Source organism: Taudactylus pleione, unplaced genomic scaffold (genome assembly GCF_031769625.1).
Source record: "Taudactylus pleione unplaced genomic scaffold, aTauple2 ptg001039l, whole genome shotgun sequence".
In the NCBI taxonomy this organism is placed as follows: Eukaryota; Metazoa; Chordata; class Amphibia; order Anura; family Myobatrachidae; genus Taudactylus; species Taudactylus pleione.
In genome coordinates, this window is record NW_028285440.1 from 1439119 (window position 1) to 1461933 (window position 22815).

Sequence of the window (22815 nt, forward strand, 5' to 3'; positions counted from 1 at the left end):
TGACACTCCAGCAGAACCATTTACACCTGTATCCACCACTGTCTGAGGTACTGACACTCCAGCAGAACCATTTACACCTGTATCCACCACTGTCTGAGGTACTGACACTCCAGCAGAACCATTACTCCTGTATCCACTACTGTCTGATGTACTGACACTCCAGCAGATCCATTTACACCTGTATCCTGCACTGTCTGAGGTACTGACACTCCAACAGAACCTTTATACCTCTAACCCCCACTGTCCATCAGGTACTGACACTCCAGCAGAACCATTACACCTGTATCCACCACTGTCTGAGGTACTGACACTCCAGCAGAACCATTTACACCTGTATCCAGCACTGTCCATCAGGTACTGACACTCCAGCAGAACCATGACACCTATATCCAGCACTGTCTGAGGTACTGACACTCCAGCAGAACCATTACACCTGTATCCACCACTGCCTGAGGTACTGACACTCCAGCAGAACCATTTATACCTGTATCCACAACTGTCTGAGGTACTGACACTCCAGCAGAACCATTTACACCTCTATCCACCACTGTCTGAGGTACTGACACTCCAGCAGTACCATTACACCTGTATCCAGCACTGTCCATCAGGTACTGACACTCCAGCAGAACCATTTACACCTGTATCCACCACTGTCTGAGGTACTGACACTCCAGCAGAACAATTACACCTGTATCCAGCACTGTCTGAGGTACTGACACTCCAGCAGAACCATTACACCGTATCCACCACTTTCTGAGGTACTGACACTCCAGCAGAACCATTTACACCTGTATCCACTACTGTCTGAGGTACTGACACTCCAGCAGAACCATTTACACCTGTATCCAGCACTGTCTGAGGTACTGACACTCCAGAAGAACCATTACACCTGTATCCACCATAGTCTGAGGTACTGACACTCCAGCAGAACCATTACACCTGTATCCACCACTGTCTGAGGTACTGACACTCCAGCAGAACCATGTACACCTGTATCCACCACTCTCTGAGGTACTGACACTCCAGCAGAACCATTTACACCTGTATCCAGCACTGTCTGAGGTACTGACACTCCAGCACAACCATTTATACCTGTATCCACCACTGTCCATCAGGTACTGACACTCCAGAAGAACCATTTATACCTGTATCCACCACTGTCTGAGGTACTGACACTCCAGCAGAACCATTTACACCTCTATCCACCACTGTCTGAGGTACTGACACTCCAGCAGAACCATTACACCTGTATCCAGCACTGTCCATCAAGTACTGACACCAGCAGAACCATTTACACCTGTATCCACCACTGTCTGAGGTACTGACACTCCAGCAGAACAATTACACCTGTATCCAGCACTGTCTGAGGTACTGACACTCCAGCAGAACGATTACACCTGTATCCACCACTGTCTGTGGTACTGACACTCCAGCAGAACCATTACACCTGAATCCAGCACTGTCTGAGGTACTGACACTCCAGCAGAACCATTTTCATCTGTATCCAGCACTGTCCATCAGGTACTGACACTCCAGCAGAACCATTTACACCTGTATCCACCACTGTCTGAGGTACTGACACTCCAGCAGAACCATTACACCTGTATCCACCACTGTCTGAGGTACTGACACTCCAGCAGAACCATTACACCTGTATCCACCACTGTCTGTGGTACTGACACTCCAGCAGAAGCATTACACATGTATCCTGCACTGTCTGAGGTACTGACACTCCAGCAGAACCATTTACATCTGTATCCAGCACTGTCCATCAGGTACTAACACTCCAGCAGAACCATTTATACCTGTATCCACCACTGTCTGAGGTACTGACACTCCAGCAGAACCATTACACCTGTATCCACCACTGTCTGAGGTACTGACACTCCAGCAGAACCATTACACCTGTATCCACCACTGTCTGAGGTACTGACACTCCAGCAGAACCATTACACCTGTATCTAACACTGTCTGAGGTACTGACACTCCAGCAGAACCATTTACATCTGTATCCAGCACTGTCCATCAGGTACTGACACTCCAGCAGAACCATTACACCTATATCCAGCACTGTCTGAGGTACTGACACTCCAGCAGAACCATTACACCTGTATCCACCACTGCCTGAGGTAATGACACTCCAGAAGAACCATTTATACCTGTATCCACCACTGTCTGAGGTACTGACACTCCAGCAGAACCATTTACACCTCTATCAACCACTGTCTGAGGTACTGACACTCCAGCAGAACCATTACACCTGTATCCAGCACTGTCCATCAAGTACTGACACCAGCAGAACCATTTACACCTGTATCCACCACTGTCTGAGGTACTGACACTCCAGCAGAACAAATACACCTGTATCCAGCACTGTCTGAGGTACTGACACTCCAGCAGAACGATTACACCTGTATCCACCACTGTCTGTGGTACTGACACTCCAGCAGAACCATTACACCTGAATCCAGCACTGTCTGAGGTACTGACACTCCAGCAGAACCATTTACATCTGTATCCAGCACTGTCCATCAGGTACTGACACTCCAGCAGAACCATTTACACCTGTATTCACCACTGTCTGAGGTACTGACACTCCAGCAGAACCATTACACCTGTATCCACCACTGTCTGAGGTACTGACACTCCAGAAGAACCGTTACACCTGTATCCACCACTGTCTGTGGTACTGACACTCCAGCAGAACCACTAAACCTGAATCCAGCACTGTCTGAGGTACTGACACTCCAGCAGATCAATTTACATCTGTATCCAGCACTGTCCATCAGGTACTGACACTCCAGCAGAACCATTTACACCTGTATCCACCACTGTCTGAGGTACTGACACTCCAGCAGAACCATTACACCTGTATCCACCACTGTCTGAGGTACTGACACTCCAGCAGAACCATTACACCTGTATCCACCACTGTCTGTGGTACTGCCACTCCAGCAGAAGCATTACACATGTATCCAGCACTGTCTGAGGTACTGACACTCCAGCAGAACCATTTACATCTGTATCCAGCACTGTCCATCAGGTACTGACACTCCAGCAGAACCATTTATACCTGTATCCACCACTGTCTGAGGTACTGACACTCCAGCAGAACCATTACACCTGTATCCACCACTGTCTGACGTACTGACACTCCAGCAGAACCATTACACCTGTATCCACCACTGTCTGAGGTACTGACACTCCAGCAGAACCATTTCACCTGTATCCAGCACTGTCCATCAGGTACTGACACTCCAGCAGAACCATTTATACCTGTATCCACCACTGTCTGAGGTACTGACTCTCCAGCAGAACCATTTATACCTGTATCCACCACTGTCTGAGGTACTGACTCTCCAGCAGAACCATTTACACCTGTATCCACCATTGTCTGAGGTACTGACACTCCAGCAGAACCATTACACCTGTATCCAGCACTGTCTGAGGTACTGACACTCCAGCAGAACCATTACACCTGTATCTAACACTGTCTGAGGTACTGACACTCCAGCAGAACCATTTACATCTGTATCCAGCACTGTCCATCAGGTACTGACACTCCAGCAGAACCATTTACACCTGTATCCACCACTGTCTGAGGTACTGACACTCCAGCAGAACCATTACACCTGTATCCACCACTGCCTGAGGTACTGACACTCCAGCAGAACCATTTACACCTCTATCCACCACTGTCTGAGGTACTGACACTCCAGCAGAACAATTACACCTGTTTCCAGCACTGTCCATCAAGTACTGACACTCCAGCAGAACCATTTACACCTGTATCCACCACTGTCTGAGGTACTGACACTCCAGCAGAATAATTACACCTGTATCCTGCACTGTCTGAGGTACTGACACTCCAGCAGAACCATTACACCTGTATCCACCACTGTCTGTGGTACTGACACTCCAGCAGAACCATTACACCTGAATCCAGCACTGTCTGAGGTACTGACACTCCAGCAGAACCATTTACATCTGTATCCAGCACTGTCCATCAGGTACTGACACTCCAGCAGAACCATTTATACCTGTATCCAGCACTGTCTGAGGTACTGACTCTCCAGCAAAACCATTACACCTGTATCCACCACTGCCTGAGGTACTGACACTCCAGAAGAACCATTACACCTGTATCCACCACTGTCTGTGGTACTGACACTCCAGCAGAACCATTACACCTGAATCCAGCACCGTCTGAGGTACTGACACTCCAGCAGAACAATTTGCATCTGTATCCAGCACTGTCCATCAGGTACTGACACTCCAGCAGAACCATTTACACCTGTATCCACCACTGTCTGAGGTACTGACACTCCAGCAGAACCATTACACCTGTATCCACCACTGTCTGTGGTACTGACACTCCAGCAGAACCATTACACCTGTATCCAGCACTGTCTGAGGTACTGACACTCCAGCAGAACCGTTTACATCTGTATCCAGCACTGTGCATCAGGTACTGACACTCCAGCAGAACCATTACACCTGTATCCACCACTGTCTGAGGTACTGACACTCCAGCAGAACCATTTACACCTGTATCCACCACTGTCTGAGGTACTGACTCTCCAGCAGAACCATTACACCTGTATCCACCACTGTCTGTGGTACTGACACTCCAGCAGAACCATTACACCTGAATCCACCACTGTCTGAGGTACTGACACTCCAGCAGAACAATATGCATCTGTATCCAGCACTGTCCATCAGGTACTGACACTCCAGCAGAACCATTTATACCTGTATCCACCACTGTCTGAGGTACTGACACTCCAGCAGAACCATTTATACCTGTATCCACCACTGTCTGAGGTACTGACACTCCAGCAGAACCATTACACCTGTATCCAGCACTGTCTGAGGTACTGACACTCCAGCAGAACCATTACACCTGTATCTAGCACTGTCTGAGGTACTGACACTCCAGCAGAACCATTTACATCTGTATCCAGCACTGTCCATCAGGTACTGACACTCCAGCAGAACCATTTACACCTGTATCCACCACTGTCTGAGGTACTGACACTCCAGCAGAACCATTACACCTGTATCCACCACTGCCTGAGGTACTGACACTCCAGCAGAACCATTTACACCTCTATCCACCACTGTCTGAGGTACTGACACTCCAGCAGAACCATTACACCTGTATCCAGCACTGTCCATCAAGTACTGACACTCCAGCAGAACCATTTACACCTGTATCCACCACTGTCTGAGGTACTGACACTCCAGCAGAACAATTACACCTGTATCCAGCACTGTCTGAGGTACTGACACTCCAGCAGAACGATTACACCTGTATCCACCACTGTCTGTGGTACTGACACTCCAGCAGAACCATTACACATGTATCCAGCACTGTCTGAGGTACTGACACTCCAGCAGAACCATTTACATCTGTATCCAGCACTGTCCATCAGGTACTGACACTCCAGCAGAACCATTACATGTATATCCAGCACTGTCTGAGGTACTGACACTCCAGCAGAACCATTACACCTGTATCCACCACTGCCTGAGGTACTGACACTCCAGAAGAACCATTTATACCTGTATCCACCACTGTCTGAGGTACTGACACTCCAGCAGAACCATTTACACCTCTATCAACCACTGTCTGAGGTACTGACACTCCAGCAGAACCATTACACCTGTATCCAGCACTGTCCATCAAGTACTGACACCAGCAGAACCATTTACACCTGTATCCACCACTGTCTGAGGTACTGACACTCCAGCAGAACAATTACACCTGTATCCAGCACTGTCTGAGGTACTGACACTCCAGCAGAACGATTACACCTGTATCCACCACTGTCTGTGGTACTGACACTCCAGCAGAACCATTACACCTGAATCCAGCACTGTCTGAGGTACTGACACTCCAGCAGAACCATTTACATCTGTATCCAGCACTGTCCATCAGGTACTGACACTCCAGCAGAACCATTTACACCTGTATTCACCACTGTCTGAGGTACTGACACTCCAGCAGAACCATTACACCTGTATCCACCACTGTCTGAGGTACTGACACTCCAGAAGAACCATTACACCTGTATCCACCACTGTCTGTGGTACTGACCCTCCAGCAGAACCACTAAACCTGAATCCAGCACTGTCTGAGGTACTGACACTCCAGCAGATCAATTTACATCTGTATCCAGCACTGTCCATCGGGTACTGACACTCCAGCAGAACCATTTACACCTGTATCCACCACTGTCTGAGGTACTGACACTCCAGCAGAACCATTACACCTGTATCCACCACTGTCTGAGGTACTGACACTCCAGCAGAACCATTACACCTGTATCCACAACTGTCTGTGGTACTGCCACTCCAGCAGAAGCATTACACATGTATCCAGCACTGTCTGAGGTACTGACACTCCAGCAGAACCATTTACATCTGTATCCAGCACTGTCCATCAGGTACTGACACTCCAGCAGAACCATTTATACCTGTATCCACCACTGTCTGAGGTACTGACACTCCAGCAGAACCATTACACCTGTATCCACCACTGTCTGACGTACTGACACTCCAGCAGAACCATTACACCTGTATCCACCACTGTCTGAGGTACTGACACTCCAGCAGAACCATTTCACCTGTATCCAGCACTGTCCATCAGGTACTGACACTCCAGCAGAACCATTTATACCTGTATCCACCACTGTCTGAGGTACTGACTCTCCAGCAGAACCATTTATACCTGTATCCACCACTGTCTGAGGTACTGACTCTCCAGCAGAACCATTTACACCTGTATCCACCATTGTCTGAGGTACTGACACTCCAGCAGAACCATTACACCTGTATCCAGCACTGTCTGAGGTACTGACACTCCAGCAGAACCATTACACCTGTATCTAACACTGTCTGAGGTACTGATACTCCAGCAGAACCATTTACATCTGTATCCAGCACTGTCCATCAGGTACTGATACTCCAGCAGAACCATTTACACCTGTATCCACCACTGTCTGAGGTACTGACACTCCAGCAGAACCATTACACCTGTATCCACCACTGCCTGAGGTACTGACACTCCAGCAGAACCATTTACACCTCTATCCACCACTGTCTGAGGTACTGACACTCCAGCAGAACCATTACACCTGTTTCCAGCACTGTCCATCAAGTACTGACACTCCAGCAGAACCATTTACACCTGTATCCACCACTGTCTGAGGTACTGACACTCCAGCAGAATAATTACACCTGTATCCAGCACTGTCTGAGGTACTGACACTCCAGCAGAACCATTACACCTGTATCCACCACTGTCTGTGGTACTGACACTCCAGCAGAACCATTACACCTGAATCCAGCACTGTCTGAGGTACTGACACTCCAGCAGAACCATTTACATCTGTATCCAGCACTGTCCATCAGGTACTGATACTCCAGCAGAACCATTTATACCTGTATCCAGCACTGTCTGAGGTACTGACACTCCAGCAAAACCATTACACCTGTATCCACCACTGCCTGAGGTACTGACACTCCAGAAGAACCATTACACCTGTATCCACCACTGTCTGTGGTACTGACACTCCAGCAGAACCATTACACCTGAATCCAGCACCGTCTGAGGTACTAACACTCCAGCAGAACAATTTGCATCTGTATCCAGCACTGTCCATCAGGTACTGACACTCCAGCAGAACCATTTACACCTGTATCCACCACTGTCTGAGGTACTGACACTTCAGCAGAACAATTACACCTGTATCCACCACTGTCTGAGGTACTGACACTCCAGCAGAACCATTACACCTGTATCCACCACTGTCTGTGGTACTGACACTCCAGCAGAACCATTACACCTGTATCCAGCACTGTCTGAGGTACTGACACTCCAGCAGAACCGTTTACATCTGTATCCAGCACTGTGCATCAGGTACTGACACTCCAGCAGAACCATTACACCTGTATCCACCACTGTCTGAGGTACTGACACTCCAGCAGAGCCATTTACACCTGTATCCACCACTGTCTGAGGTACTGACTCTCCAGCAGAACCATTACACCTGTATCCACCACTGTCTGTGGTACTGACACTCCAGCAGAACCATTACACCTGAATCCACCACTGTCTGAGGTACTGACACTCCAGCAGAACAATTTGCATCTGTATCCAGCACTGTCCATCAGGTACTGACACTCCAGCAGAACCATTTATACCTGTATCCACCACTGTCTGAGGTACTGACACTCCAGCAGAACCATTTATACCTGTATCCACCACTGTCTGAGGTACTGACACTCCAGCAGAACCATTACACCTGTATCCAGCACTGTCTGAGGTACTGACACTCCAGCAGAACCATTACACCTGTATCTAGCACTGTCTGAGGTACTGACACTCCAGCAGAACCATTTACATCTGTATCCAGCACTGTCCATCAGGTACTGACACTCCAGCAGAACCATTTACACCTGTATCCACCACTGTCTGAGGTACTGACACTCCAGCAGAACCATTACACCTGTATCCACCACTGCCTGAGGTACTGACACTCCAGCAGAACCATTTACACCTCTATCCACCACTGTCTGAGGTACTGACACTCCAGCAGAACCTTTACACCTGTATCCAGCACTGTCCATCAAGTACTGACACTCCAGCAGAACCATTTACACCTGTATCCACCACTGTCTGAGGTACTGACACTCCAGCAGAACAATTACACCTGTATCCAGCACTGTCTGAGGTACTGACACTCCAGCAGAACCATTACACCTCTATCCAGCACTGTCTGAGGTACTGACACTCCAGCAGAACCATTACACCTGTATCTAACACTGTCTGAGGTACTGACACTCCAGCAGAACCATTTACATCTGTATCCAGCACTGTCCATCAGGTACTGACACTCCAGCAGAACCATTTACACCTGTATCCACCACTGTCTGAGGTACTGACACTCCAGCAGAACCATTACACCTGTATCCACCACTGCCTGAGGTACTGACACTCCAGCAGAACCATTTACACCTCTATCCACCACTGTCTGAGGTACTGACACTCCAGCAGAACCATTACACCTGTATCCAGCACTGTCCATCAAGTACTGACACTCCAGCAGAACCATTTACACCTGTATCCACCACTGTCTGAGGTACTGACACTCCAGCAGAATAATTACACCTGTATCCAGCACTGTCTGAGGTACTGACACTCCAGCAGAACCATTACACCTGTATCCACCACTGTCTGTGGTACTGACACTCCAGCAGAACCATTACACCTGAATCCAGCACTGTCTGAGGTACTGACACTCCAGCAGAACCATTTACATCTGTATCCAGCACTGTCCATCAGGTACTGATACTCCAGCAGAACCATTTATAGCTGTATCCAGCACTGTCTGAGGTACTGACACTCCAGCAAAACCATTACACCTGTATCCACCACTGCCTGAGGTACTGACACTCCAGAAGAACCATTACACCTGTATCCACCACTGTCTGTGGTACTGACACTCCAGCAGAACCATTACACCTGAATCCAGCACCGTCTGAGGTACTGACACTCCAGCAGAACAATTTGCATCTGTATCCAGCACTGTCCATCAGGTACTGACACTCCAGCAGAACCATTTACACCTGTATCCACCACTGTCTGAGGTACTGACACTTCAGCAGAACAATTACACCTGTATCCACCACTGTCTGAGGTACTGACACTCCAGCAGAACCATTACACCTGTATCCACCACTGTCTGTGGTACTGACACTCCAGCAGAACCATTACACCTGTATCCAGCACTGTCTGAGGTACTGACACTCCAGCAGAACCGTTTACATCTGTATCCAGCACTGTGCATCAGGTACTGACACTCCAGCAGAACCATTACACCTGTATCCACCACTGTCTGAGGTACTGACACTCCAGCAGAGCCATTTACACCTGTATCCACCACTGTCTGAGGTACTGACTCTCCAGCAGAACCATTACACCTGTATCCACCACTGTCTGTGGTACTGACACTCCAGCAGAACCATTACACCTGAATCCACCACTGTCTGAGGTACTGACACTCCAGCAGAACAATTTGCATCTGTATCCAGCACTGTCCATCAGGTACTGACACTCCAGCAGAACCATTTATACCTGTATCCACCACTGTCTGAGGTACTGACACTCCAGCAGAACCATTTATACCTGTATCCACCACTGTCTGAGGTACTGACACTCCAGCAGAACCATTACACCTGTATCCAGCACTGTCTGAGGTACTGACACTCCAGCAGAACCATTACACCTGTATCTAGCACTGTCTGAGGTACTGACACTCCAGCAGAACCATTTACATCTGTATCCAGCACTGTCCATCAGGTACTGACACTCCAGCAGAACCATTTACACCTGTATCCACCACTGTCTGAGGTACTGACACTCCAGCAGAACCATTACACCTGTATCCACCACTGCCTGAGGTACTGACACTCCAGCAGAACCATTTACACCTCTATCCACCACTGTCTGAGGTACTGACACTCCAGCAGAACCATTACACCTGTATCCAGCACTGTCCATCAAGTACTGACACTCCAGCAGAACCATTTACACCTGTATCCACCACTGTCTGAGGTACTGACACTCCAGCAGAACAATTACACCTGTATCCAGCACTGTCTGAGGTACTGACACTCCAGCAGAACCATTACACCTCTATCCAGCACTGTCTGAGGTACTGACACTCCAGCAGAACCATTACACCTGTATCTAACACTGTCTGAGGTACTGACACTCCAGCAGAACCATTTACATCTGTATCCAGCACTGTCCATCAGGTACTGACACTCCAGCAGAACCATTTACACCTGTATCCACCACTGTCTGAGGTACTGACACTCCAGCAGAACCATTACACCTGTATCCACCACTGCCTGAGGTACTGACACTCCAGCAGAACCATTTACACCTCTATCCACCACTGTCTGAGGTACTGACACTCCAGCAGAACCATTACACCTGTATCCAGCACTGTCCATCAAGTACTGACACTCCAGCAGAACCATTTACACCTGTATCCACCACTGTCTGAGGTACTGACACTCCAGCAGAATAATTACACCTGTATCCAGCACTGTCTGAGGTACTGACACTCCAGCAGAACCATTACACCTGTATCCACCACTGTCTGTGGTACTGACACTCCAGCAGAACCATTTACACCTCTATCCAGCACTGTCCATCATGTACTGACACTCCAGCAGAACCATTTATACCTGTATGCAGCACTGTCTGAGGTACTGACACTCCAGCAGAACCATTACACCTGAATCCAGCACTGTCTGAGGTACTGACACTCCAGCAGAACCATTTACATCTGTATCGAGTACTGTCCATCAGGTACTGACACTCCAGCAGAACCATTTATACCTGTATCCAGCACTGTCTGAGGTACTGACACTCCAGCAGAACCATTTACATCTGTATCGAGTACTGTCCATCAGGTACTAACACTCCAGCAGAACAATTTGCATCTGTATCCAGCACTGTCCATCAGGTACTGACACTCCAGCAGAACCATTTACACCTGTATCCACCACTGTCTGAGGTACTGACACTTCAGCAGAACAATTACACCTGTATCCACCACTGTCTGAGGTACTGACACTCCAGCAGAACCATTACACCTGTATCCACCACTGTCTGAGGTACTGACACTCCAGCAAAACCATTACACCTGTATCCACCACTGTCTGAGGTACTGACACTCCAGAAGAACCATTACACCTGTATCCACCACTGTCTGTGGTACTGACACTCCAGCAGAACCATTACACCTGAATCCAGCACCGTCTGAGGTACTGACACTCCAGCAGAACAATTTGCATCTGTATCCAGCACTGTCCATCAGGTACTGACACTCCAGCAGAACCATTTACACCTGTATCCACCATTGTCTGAGGTACTGACACTCCAGCAGAACCATTACACCTGTATCCAGCACTGTCTGAGGTACTGACACTCCAGCAGAACCATTACACCTGTATCTAGCACTGTCTGAGGTACTGACACTCCAGCAGAACCATTTACATCTGTATCCAGCACTGTCCATCAGGTACTGACACTCCAGCAGAACCATGACACTTATATCCTGCACTGTCTGAGGTACTGACACTCCAGCAGAACCATTACACCTGTATCCACCACTTTCTGAGGTACTGACACTCCAGCAGAACCATTTACACCTGTATCCACTACTGTCTGAGGTACTGACACTCCAGCAGAACCATTTACACCTGTATCCAGCACTGTCTGAGGTACTGACACTCCAGAAGAACCATTACACCTGTATCCACCACAGTCTGAGGTACTGACACTCCAGCAGAACCATTACACCTGTATCCACCACTGCCTGAGGTACTGACACTCCAGCAGAACCATTTATACCTGTATCCACCACTGTCTGAGGTACTGACACTCCAGCAGAACCATTTACACCTCTATCCACCACTGTCTGAGGTACTGACACTCCAGCAGAACCATTACACCTGTTTCCAGCACTGTCCATCAAGTACTGACACTCCAGCAGAACCATTTACACCTGTATCCACCACTGTCTGAGGTACTGACACTCCAGCAGAATAATTACACCTGTATCCAGCACTGTCTGAGGTACTGACACTCCAGCAGAACCATTACACCTGTATCCACCACTGTCTGTGGTACTGACACTCCAGCAGAACCATTACACCTGAATCCAGCACTGTCTGAGGTACTGACACTCCAGCAGAACCATTTACATCTGTATCCAGCACTGTCCATCAGGTACTGATACTCCAGCAGAACCATTTATACCTGTATCCAGCACTGTCTGAGGTACTGACACTCCAGCAAAACCATTACACCTGTATCCACCACTGCCTGAGGTACTGACACTCCAGAAGAACCATTACACCTGTATCCACCACTGTCTGTGGTAATGACACTCCAGCAGAACCATTACACCTGAATCCAGCACCGTCTGAGGTACTAACACTCCAGCAGAACAATTTGCATCTGTATCCAGCACTGTCCATCAGGTACTGACACTCCAGCAGAACCATTTACACCTGTATCCACCACTGTCTGAGGTACTGACACTTCAGCAGAACAATTACACCTGTATCCACCACTGTCTGAGGTACTGACACTCCAGCAGAACCATTACACCTGTATCCACCACTGTCTGTGGTACTGACACTCCAGCAGAACCATTACACCTGTATCCAGCACTGTCTGAGGTACTGACACTCCAGCAGAACCGTTTACATCTGTATCCAGCACTGTGCATCAGGTACTGACACTCCAGCAGAACCATTACACCTGTATCCACCACTGTCTGAGGTACTGACACTCCAGCAGAGCCATTTACACCTGTATCCACCACTGTCTGAGGTACTGACTCTCCAGCAGAACCATTACACCTGTATCCACCACTGTCTGTGGTACTGACACTCCAGCAGAACCATTACACCTGAATCCACCACTGTCTGAGGTACTGACACTCCAGCAGAACAATTTGCATCTGTATCCAGCACTGTCCATCAGGTACTGACACTCCAGCAGAACCATTTATACCTGTATCCACCACTGTCTGAGGTACTGACACTCCAGCAGAACCATTTATACCTGTATCCACCACTGTCTGAGGTACTGACACTCCAGCAGAACCATTACACCTGTATCCAGCACTGTCTGAGGTACTGACACTCCAGCAGAACCATTACACCTGTATCTAGCACTGTCTGAGGTACTGACACTCCAGCAGAACCATTTACATCTGTATCCAGCACTGTTCATCAGGTACTGACACTCCAGCAGAACCATTTACACCTGTATCCACCACTGTCTGAGGTACTGACACTCCAGCAGAACCATTACACCTGTATCCACCACTGCCTGAGGTACTGACACTCCAGCAGAACCATTTACACCTCTATCCACCACTGTCTGAGGTACTGACACTCCAGCAGAACCTTTACACCTGTATCCAGCACTGTCCATCAAGTACTGACACTCCAGCAGAACCATTTACACCTGTATCCACCACTGTCTGAGGTACTGACACTCCAGCAGAACAATTACACCTGTATCCAGCACTGTCTGAGGTACTGACACTCCAGCAGAACCATTACACCTCTATCCAGCACTGTCTGAGGTACTGACACTCCAGCAGAACCATTACACCTGTATCTAACACTGTCTGAGGTACTGACACTCCAGCAGAACCATTTACATCTGTATCCAGCACTGTCCATCAGGTACTGACACTCCAGCAGAACCATTTACACCTGTATCCACCACTGTCTGAGGTACTGACACTCCAGCAGAACCATTACACCTGTATCCACCACTGCCTGAGGTACTGACACTCCAGCAGAACCATTTACACCTCTATCCACCACTGTCTGAGGTACTGACACTCCAGCAGAACCATTACACCTGTATCCAGCACTGTCCATCAAGTACTGACACTCCAGCAGAACCATTTACACCTGTATCCACCACTGTCTGAGGTACTGACACTCCAGCAGAATAATTACACCTGTATCCAGCACTGTCTGAGGTACTGACACTCCAGCAGAACCATTACACCTGTATCCACCACTGTCTGTGGTACTGACACTCCAGCAGAACCATTACACCTGAATCCAGCACTGTCTGAGGTACTGACACTCCAGCAGAACCATTTACATCTGTATCCAGCATTGTCCATCAGGTACTGATACTCCAGCAGAACCATTTATACCTGTATCCAGCACTGTCTGAGGTACTGACACTCCAGCAAAACCATTACACCTGTATCCACCACTGCCTGAGGTACTGACACTCCAGAAGAACCATTACACCTGTATCCACCACTGTCTGTGGTACTGACACTCCAGCAGAACCATTACACCTGAATCCAGCACCGTCTGAGGTACTGACACTCCAGCAGAACAATTTGCATCTGTATCCAGCACTGTCCATCAGGTACTGACACTCCAGCAGAACCATTTACACCTGTATCCACCACTGTCTGAGGTACTGACACTTCAGCAGAACAATTACACCTGTATCCACCACTGTCTGAGGTACTGACACTCCAGCAGAACCATTACACCTGTATCCACCACTGTCTGTGGTACTGACACTCCAGCAGAACCATTACACCTGTATCCAGCACTGTCTGAGGTACTGACACTCCAGCAGAACCGTTTACATCTGTATCCAGCACTGTGCATCAGTTACTGACACTCCAGCAGAACCATTACACCTGTATCCACCACTGTCTGAGGTACTGACACTCCAGCAGAGCCATTTACACCTGTATCCACCACTGTCTGAGGTACTGACTCTCCAGCAGAACCATTACACCTGTATCCACCACTGTCTGTGGTACTGACACTCCAGCAGAACCATTACACCTGAATCCACCACTGTCTGAGGTACTGACACTCCAGCAGAACAATTTGCATCTGTATCCAGCACTGTCCATCAGGTACTGACACTCCAGCAGAACCATTTATACCTGTATCCACCACTGTCTGAGGTACTGACACTCCAGCAGAACCATTTATACCTGTATCCACCACTGTCTGAGGTACTGACACTCCAGCAGAATCATTACACCTGTATCCAGCACTGTCTGAGGTACTGACACTCCAGCAGAACCATTACACCTGTATCTAGCACTGTCTGAGGTACTGACACTCCAGCAGAACCATTTACATCTGTATCCAGCACTGTCCATCAGGTACTGACACTCCAGCAGAACCATTTACACCTGTATCCACCACTGTCTGAGGTACTGACACTCCAGCAGAACCATTACACCTGTATCCACCACTGCCTGAGGTACTGACACTCCAGCAGAACCATTTACACCTCTATCCACCACTGTCTGAGGTACTGACACTCCAGCAGAACCATTACACCTGTATCCAGCACTGTCCATCAAGTACTGACACTCCAGCAGAACCATTTACACCTGTATCCACCACTGTCTGAGGTACTGACACTCCAGCAGAACAATTACACCTGTATCCAGCACTGTCTGAGGTACTGACACTCCAGCAGAACCATTACACCTCTATCCAGCACTGTCTGAGGTACTGACACTCTAGCAGAACCATTACACCTGTATCTAACACTGTCTGAGGTACTGACACTCCAGCAGAACCATTTACATCTGTATCCAGCACTGTCCATCAGGTACTGACACTCCAGCAGAACCATTTACACCTGTATCCACCACTGTCTGAGGTACTGACACTCCAGCAGAACCATTACACCTGTATCCACCACTGCCTGAGGTACTGACACTCCAGCAGAACCATTTACACCTCTATCCACCACTGTCTGAGGTACTGACACTCCAGCAGAACCATTACACCTGTATCCAGCACTGTCCATCAAGTACTGACACTCCAGCAGAACCATTTACACCTGTATCCACCACTGTCTGAGGTACTGACACTCCAGCAGAATAATTACACCTGTATCCAGCACTGTCTGAGGTACTGACACTCCAGCAGAACCATTACACCTGTATCCACCACTGTCTGTGGTACTGACACTCCAGCAGAACCATTTACACCTCTATCCAGCACTGTCCATCATGTACTGACACTCCAGCAGAACCATTTATACCTGTATGCAGCACTGTCTGAGGTACTGACACTCCAGCAGAACCATTACACCTGAATCCAGCACTGTCTGAGGTACTGACACTCCAGCAGAACCATTTACATCTGTATCGAGTACTGTCCATCAGGTACTGACACTCCAGCAGAACCATTTATACCTGTATCCAGCACTGTCTGAGGTACTGACACTCCAGCAAAACCATTACACCTGTATCCACCACTGTCTGAGGTACTGACACTCCAGAAGAACCATTACACCTGTATCCACCACTGTCTGTGGTACTGACACTCCAGCAGAACCATTACACCTGAATCCAGCACCGTCTGAGGTACTGACACTCCAGCAGAACAATTTGCATCTGTATCCAGCACTGTCCATCAGGTACTGACACTCCAGCAGAACCATTTACACCTGTATCCACCATTGTCTGAGGTACTGACACTCCAGCAGAACCATTACACCTGTATCCAGCACTGTCTGAGGTACTGACACTCCAGCAGAACCATTACACCTGTATCTAGCACTGTCTGAGGTACTGACACTCCAGCAGAACCATTTACATCTGTATCCAGCACTGTCCATCAGGTACTGACACTCCAGCAGAACCATGACACTTATATCCTGCACTGTCTGAGGTACTGACACTCCAGCAGAACCATTACACCTGTATCCACCACTTTCTGAGGTACTGACACTCCAGCAGAACCATTTACACCTGTATCCACTACTGTCTGAGGTACTGACACTCCAGCAGAACCATTTACACCTGTATCCAGCACTGTCTGAGGTACTGACACTCCAGAAGAACCATTACACCTGTATCCACCACAGTCTGAGGTACTGACACTCCAGCAGAACCATTACACCTGTATCCACCACTGCCTGAGGTACTGACACTCCAGCAGAACCATTTATACCTGTATCCACCACTGTCTGAGGTACTGACACTCCAGCAGAACCATTTACACCTCTATCCACCACTGTCTGAGGTACTGACACTCCAGCTGTACCATTATACCTGTATCCAGCACTGTCCATCAGGTACTGACACTCCAGCAGAACCATTACACCTGTATCCACCACTTTCTGAGGTACTGACACTCCAGCAGAACCATTTACACCTGTATCCACTACTGTCTGAGGTACTGACACTCCAGCAGAACCATTTACACCTGTATCCACCACTGTCTGAGGTACTGACACTCCAGCAGAACCATTTACACCTGTATCCACCACTGTCTGAGGTACTGACACTCCAGCAGAACCATTACTCCTGTATCCACCACTGTCTGATGTACTGACACTCCAGCAGATCCATTTACACCTGTATCCTGCACTGTCTGAGGTACTGACACTCCAACAGAACCTTTATACCTCTAACCTCCACTGTCCATCAGGTACTGACACTCCAGCAGAACCATTACACCTGTATCCACCACTGTCTGAGGTACTGACACTCCAGCAGAACCATTTACACCTGTATCCAGCACTGTCCATCAGGTACTGACACTCCAACAGAACCATGACACCTATATCCAGCACTGTCTGAGGTACTGACACTCCAGCAGAACCATTACACCTGTATCCACCACTGCCTGAGGTACTGACACTCCAGCAGAACCATTTATACCTGTATCCACAACTGTCTGAGGTACTGACACTCCAGCAGAACCATTTACACCTCTATCCACCACTGTCTGAGGTACTGACACTCCAGCAGTACCATTACACCTGTATCCAGCACTGTCCATCAGGTACTGACACTCCAGCAGAACCATTTACACCTGTATCCACCACTGTCTGAGGTACTGACACTCCAGCAGAACAATTACACCTGTATCCAGCACTGTCTGAGGTACTGACACTCCAGCAGCACCATTACACCTGTATCCACCACTTTCTGAGGTACTGACACTCCAGCAGAACCATTTACACCTGTATTCACTACTGTCTGAGGTACTGACACTCCAGCAGAACCATTTACACCTGTATCCAGCACTGTCTGAGGTACTGACACTCCAGAAGAACCATTACACCTGTATCCACCACAGTCTGAGGTACTGACACTCCAGCAGAACCATTACACCTGTATCCACCACTCTCTGAGGTACTGACACTCCAGCAGAACCATGTACACCTGTATCCACCACTCTCTGAGGTACTGAAACTCCAGCAGAAACATTTACACCTGTATCCAGCATTGTCTGAGGTACTGACACTCCAGCAGATCCATTTATACCTGTATCCACCACTGTCCATCAGGTACTGACACTCCAGAAGAACCATTTATACCTGTATCCACCACTGTCTGAGGTACTGACACTCCAGCAGAACCATTTACACCTCTATCCACCACTGTCTGAGGTACTCACACTCCAGCAGAACCATTACACCTGTATCCAGCACTGTCCATCAAGTACTGACACCAGCAGAACCATTTACACCTGTATCCACCACTGTCTGAGGTACTGACACTCCAGCAGAACAATTACACCTGTATCCAGCACTGTCTGAGGTACTGACACTCCAGCAGAACGATTACACCTGTATCCACCACTGTCTATGGTACTGACACTCCAGCAGAACCATTACACCTGAATCCAGCACTGTCTGAGGTACTGACACTCCAGCAGAACCATTTTCATCTGTATCCAGCACTGTCCATCAGGTACTGACACTCCAGCAGAACCATTTACACCTGTATCCACCACTGTCTGAGGTACTGACACTCCAGCAGAACCATTACACCTGTATCCACCACTGTCTGAGGTACTGACACTCCAGCAGAACCATTACACCTGTATCCACCACTGTCTGTGGCACTGACACTCCAGCAGAAGCATTACACATGTATCCAGCACTGTCTGAGGTACTGACACTCCAGCAGAACCATTTACATCTGTATCCAGCACTGTCCATCAGGTACTAACACTCCAGCAGAACCATTTATACCTGTATCCACCACTGTCTGAGGTACTGACACTCCAGCAGAACCATTACACCTGTATCCACCACTGTCTGAGGTACTGACACTCCAGCAGAACCATTACACCTGTATCCACCACTGTCTGAGGTACTGACACTCCAGCAGAACCATTACACCTGTATCTAACACTGTCTGAGGTACTGACACTCCAGCAGAACCATTTACATCTGTATCCAGCACTGTCCATCAGGTACTGACACTCCAGCAGAACCATTACACCTATATCCAGCACTGTCTGAGGTACTGACACTCCAGCAGAACCATTACACCTGTATCCACCACTGCCTGAGGTAATGACACTCCAGAAGAACCATTTATACCTGTATCCACCACTGTCTGAGGTACTGACACTCCAGCAGAACCATTTACACCTCTATCAACCACTGTCTGAGGTACTGACACTCCAGCAGAACCATTACACCTGTATCCAGCACTGTCCATCAAGTACTGACACCAGCAGAACCATTTACACCTGTATCCACCACTGTCTGAGGTACTGACACTCCAGCAGAACAAATACACCTGTATCCAGCACTGTCTGAGGTACTGACACTCCAGCAGAACGATTACACCTGTATCCACCACTGTCTGTGGTACTGACACTCCAGCAGAACCATTACACCTGAATCCAGCACTGTCTGAGGTACTGACACTCCAGCAGAACCATTTACATCTGTATCCAGCACTGTCCATCAGGTACTGACACTCCAGCAGAACCATTTACACCTGTATTCACCACTGTCTGAGGTACTGACACTCCAGCAGAACCATTACACCTGTATCCACCACTGTCTGAGGTACTGACACTCCAGAAGAACCATTACACCTGTATCCACCACTGTCTGTGGTACTGACACTCCAGCAGAACCACTAACCCTGAATCCAGCACTGTCTGAGGTACTGACACTCCAGCAGATCAATTTACATCTGTATCCAGCACTGTCCATCAGGTACTGACACTCCAGCAGAACCATTTACACCTGTATCCACCACTGTCTGAGGTACTGACACTCCAGCAGAACCATTACACCTGTATCCACCACTGTCTGAGGTACTGACACTCCAGCAGAACCATTACACCTGTATCCACCACTGTCTGTGGTACTGCCACTCCAGCAGAAGCATTACACATGTATCCAGCACTGTCTGAGGTACTGACACTCCAGCAGAACCATTTACATCTGTATCCAGCACTGTCCGTCAGGTACTGACACTCCAGCAGAACCATTTATACCTGTATCCACCACTGTCTGAGGTACTGACACTCCAGCAGAACCATTACACCTGTATCCACCACTGTCTGACGTACTGACACTCCAGCAGAACCATTACACCTGTATCCACCACTGTCTGAGGTACTGACACTCCAGCAGAACCATTTCACCTGTATCCAGCACTGTCCATCAGGTACTGACACTCCAGCAGAACCATTTATACCTGTATCCACCACTGTCTGAGTTACTGACTCTCCAGCAGAACCATTTATACCTGTATCCACCACTGTCTGAGGTACTGACTCTCCAGCAGAACCATTTACACCTGTATCCACCATTGTCTGAGGTACTGACACTCCAGCAGAACCATTACACCTGTATTCAGCACTGTCTGAGGTACTGACACTCCAGCAGAACCATTACACCTGTATCTAACACTGTCTGAGGTACTGACACTCCAGCAGAACCATTTACATCTGTATCCAGCACTGTCCATCAGGTACTGACACTCCAGCAGAACCATTTACACCTGTATCCACCACTGTCTGAGGTACTGACACTCCAGCAGAACCATTACACCTGTATCCACCACTGCCTGAGGTAATGACACTCCAGCAGAACCATTTACACCTCTATCCACCACTGTCTGAGGTACTGACACTCCAGCAGAACCATTACACCTGTTTCCAGCACTGTCCATCAAGTACTGACACTCCAGCAGAACCATTTACACCTGTATCCACCACTGTCTGAGGTACTGACACTCCAGCAGAATAATTACACCTGTATCCTGCACTGTCTGAGGTACTGACACTCCAGCAGAACCATTACACCTGTATCCACCACTGTCTGTGGTACTGACACTCCAGCAGAACCATTACACCTGAATCCAGCACTGTCTGAGGTACTGACACTCCAGCAGAACCATTTACATCTGTATCCAGCACTGTCCATCAGGTACTGACACTCCAGCAGAACCATTTATACCTGTATCCAGCACTGTCTGAGGTACTGACTCTCCAGCAAAACCATTACACCTGTATCCACCACTGCCTGAGGTACTGACACTCCAGAAGAACCATTACACCTGTATCCACCACTGTCTGTGGTACTGACACTCCAGCAGAACCATTACACCTGAATCCAGCACTGTCTGAGGTACTGACACTCCATCAGAACAATTTGCATCTGTATCCAGCACTGTCCATCAGGTACTGACACTCCAGCAGAACCATTTACACCTGTATCCACCACTGTCTGAGGTACTGACACTTCGGCAGAACAATTACACCTGTATCCACCACTGTCTGAGGTACTGACACTCCAGCAGAACCATTACACCTGTATCCACCACTGTCTGTGGTACTGACACTCCAGCAGAACCATTACACCTGTATCCAGCACTGTCTGAGGTACTGACACTCCAGCAGAACCGTTTACATCTGTATCCAGCACTGTGCATCAGGTACTGACACTCCAGCAGAACCATTACACCTGTATCCACCACTGTCTGAGGTACTGACACTCCAGCAGAACCATTTACACCTGTATCCACCACTGTCTGAGGTACTGACTCTCCAGCAGAACCATTACACCTGTATCCACCACTGTCTGTGGTACTGACACTCCAGCAGAACCATTACACCTGAATCCACCACTGTCTGAGGTACTGACACTCCAGCAGAACAATTTGCATCTGTATCCAGCACTGTCCATCAGGTACTGACACTCCAGCAGAACCATTTATACCTGTATCCACCACTGTCTGAGGTACTGACACTCCAGCAGAACCATTTATACCTGTATCCACCACTGTCTGAGGTACTGACACTCCAGCAGAACCATTACACCTGTATCCAGCACTGTCTGAGGTACTGATACTCCAGCAGAACCATTACACCTGTATCTAGCACTGTCTGAGGTACTGACACTCCAGCAGAACCATTTACATCTGTATCCAG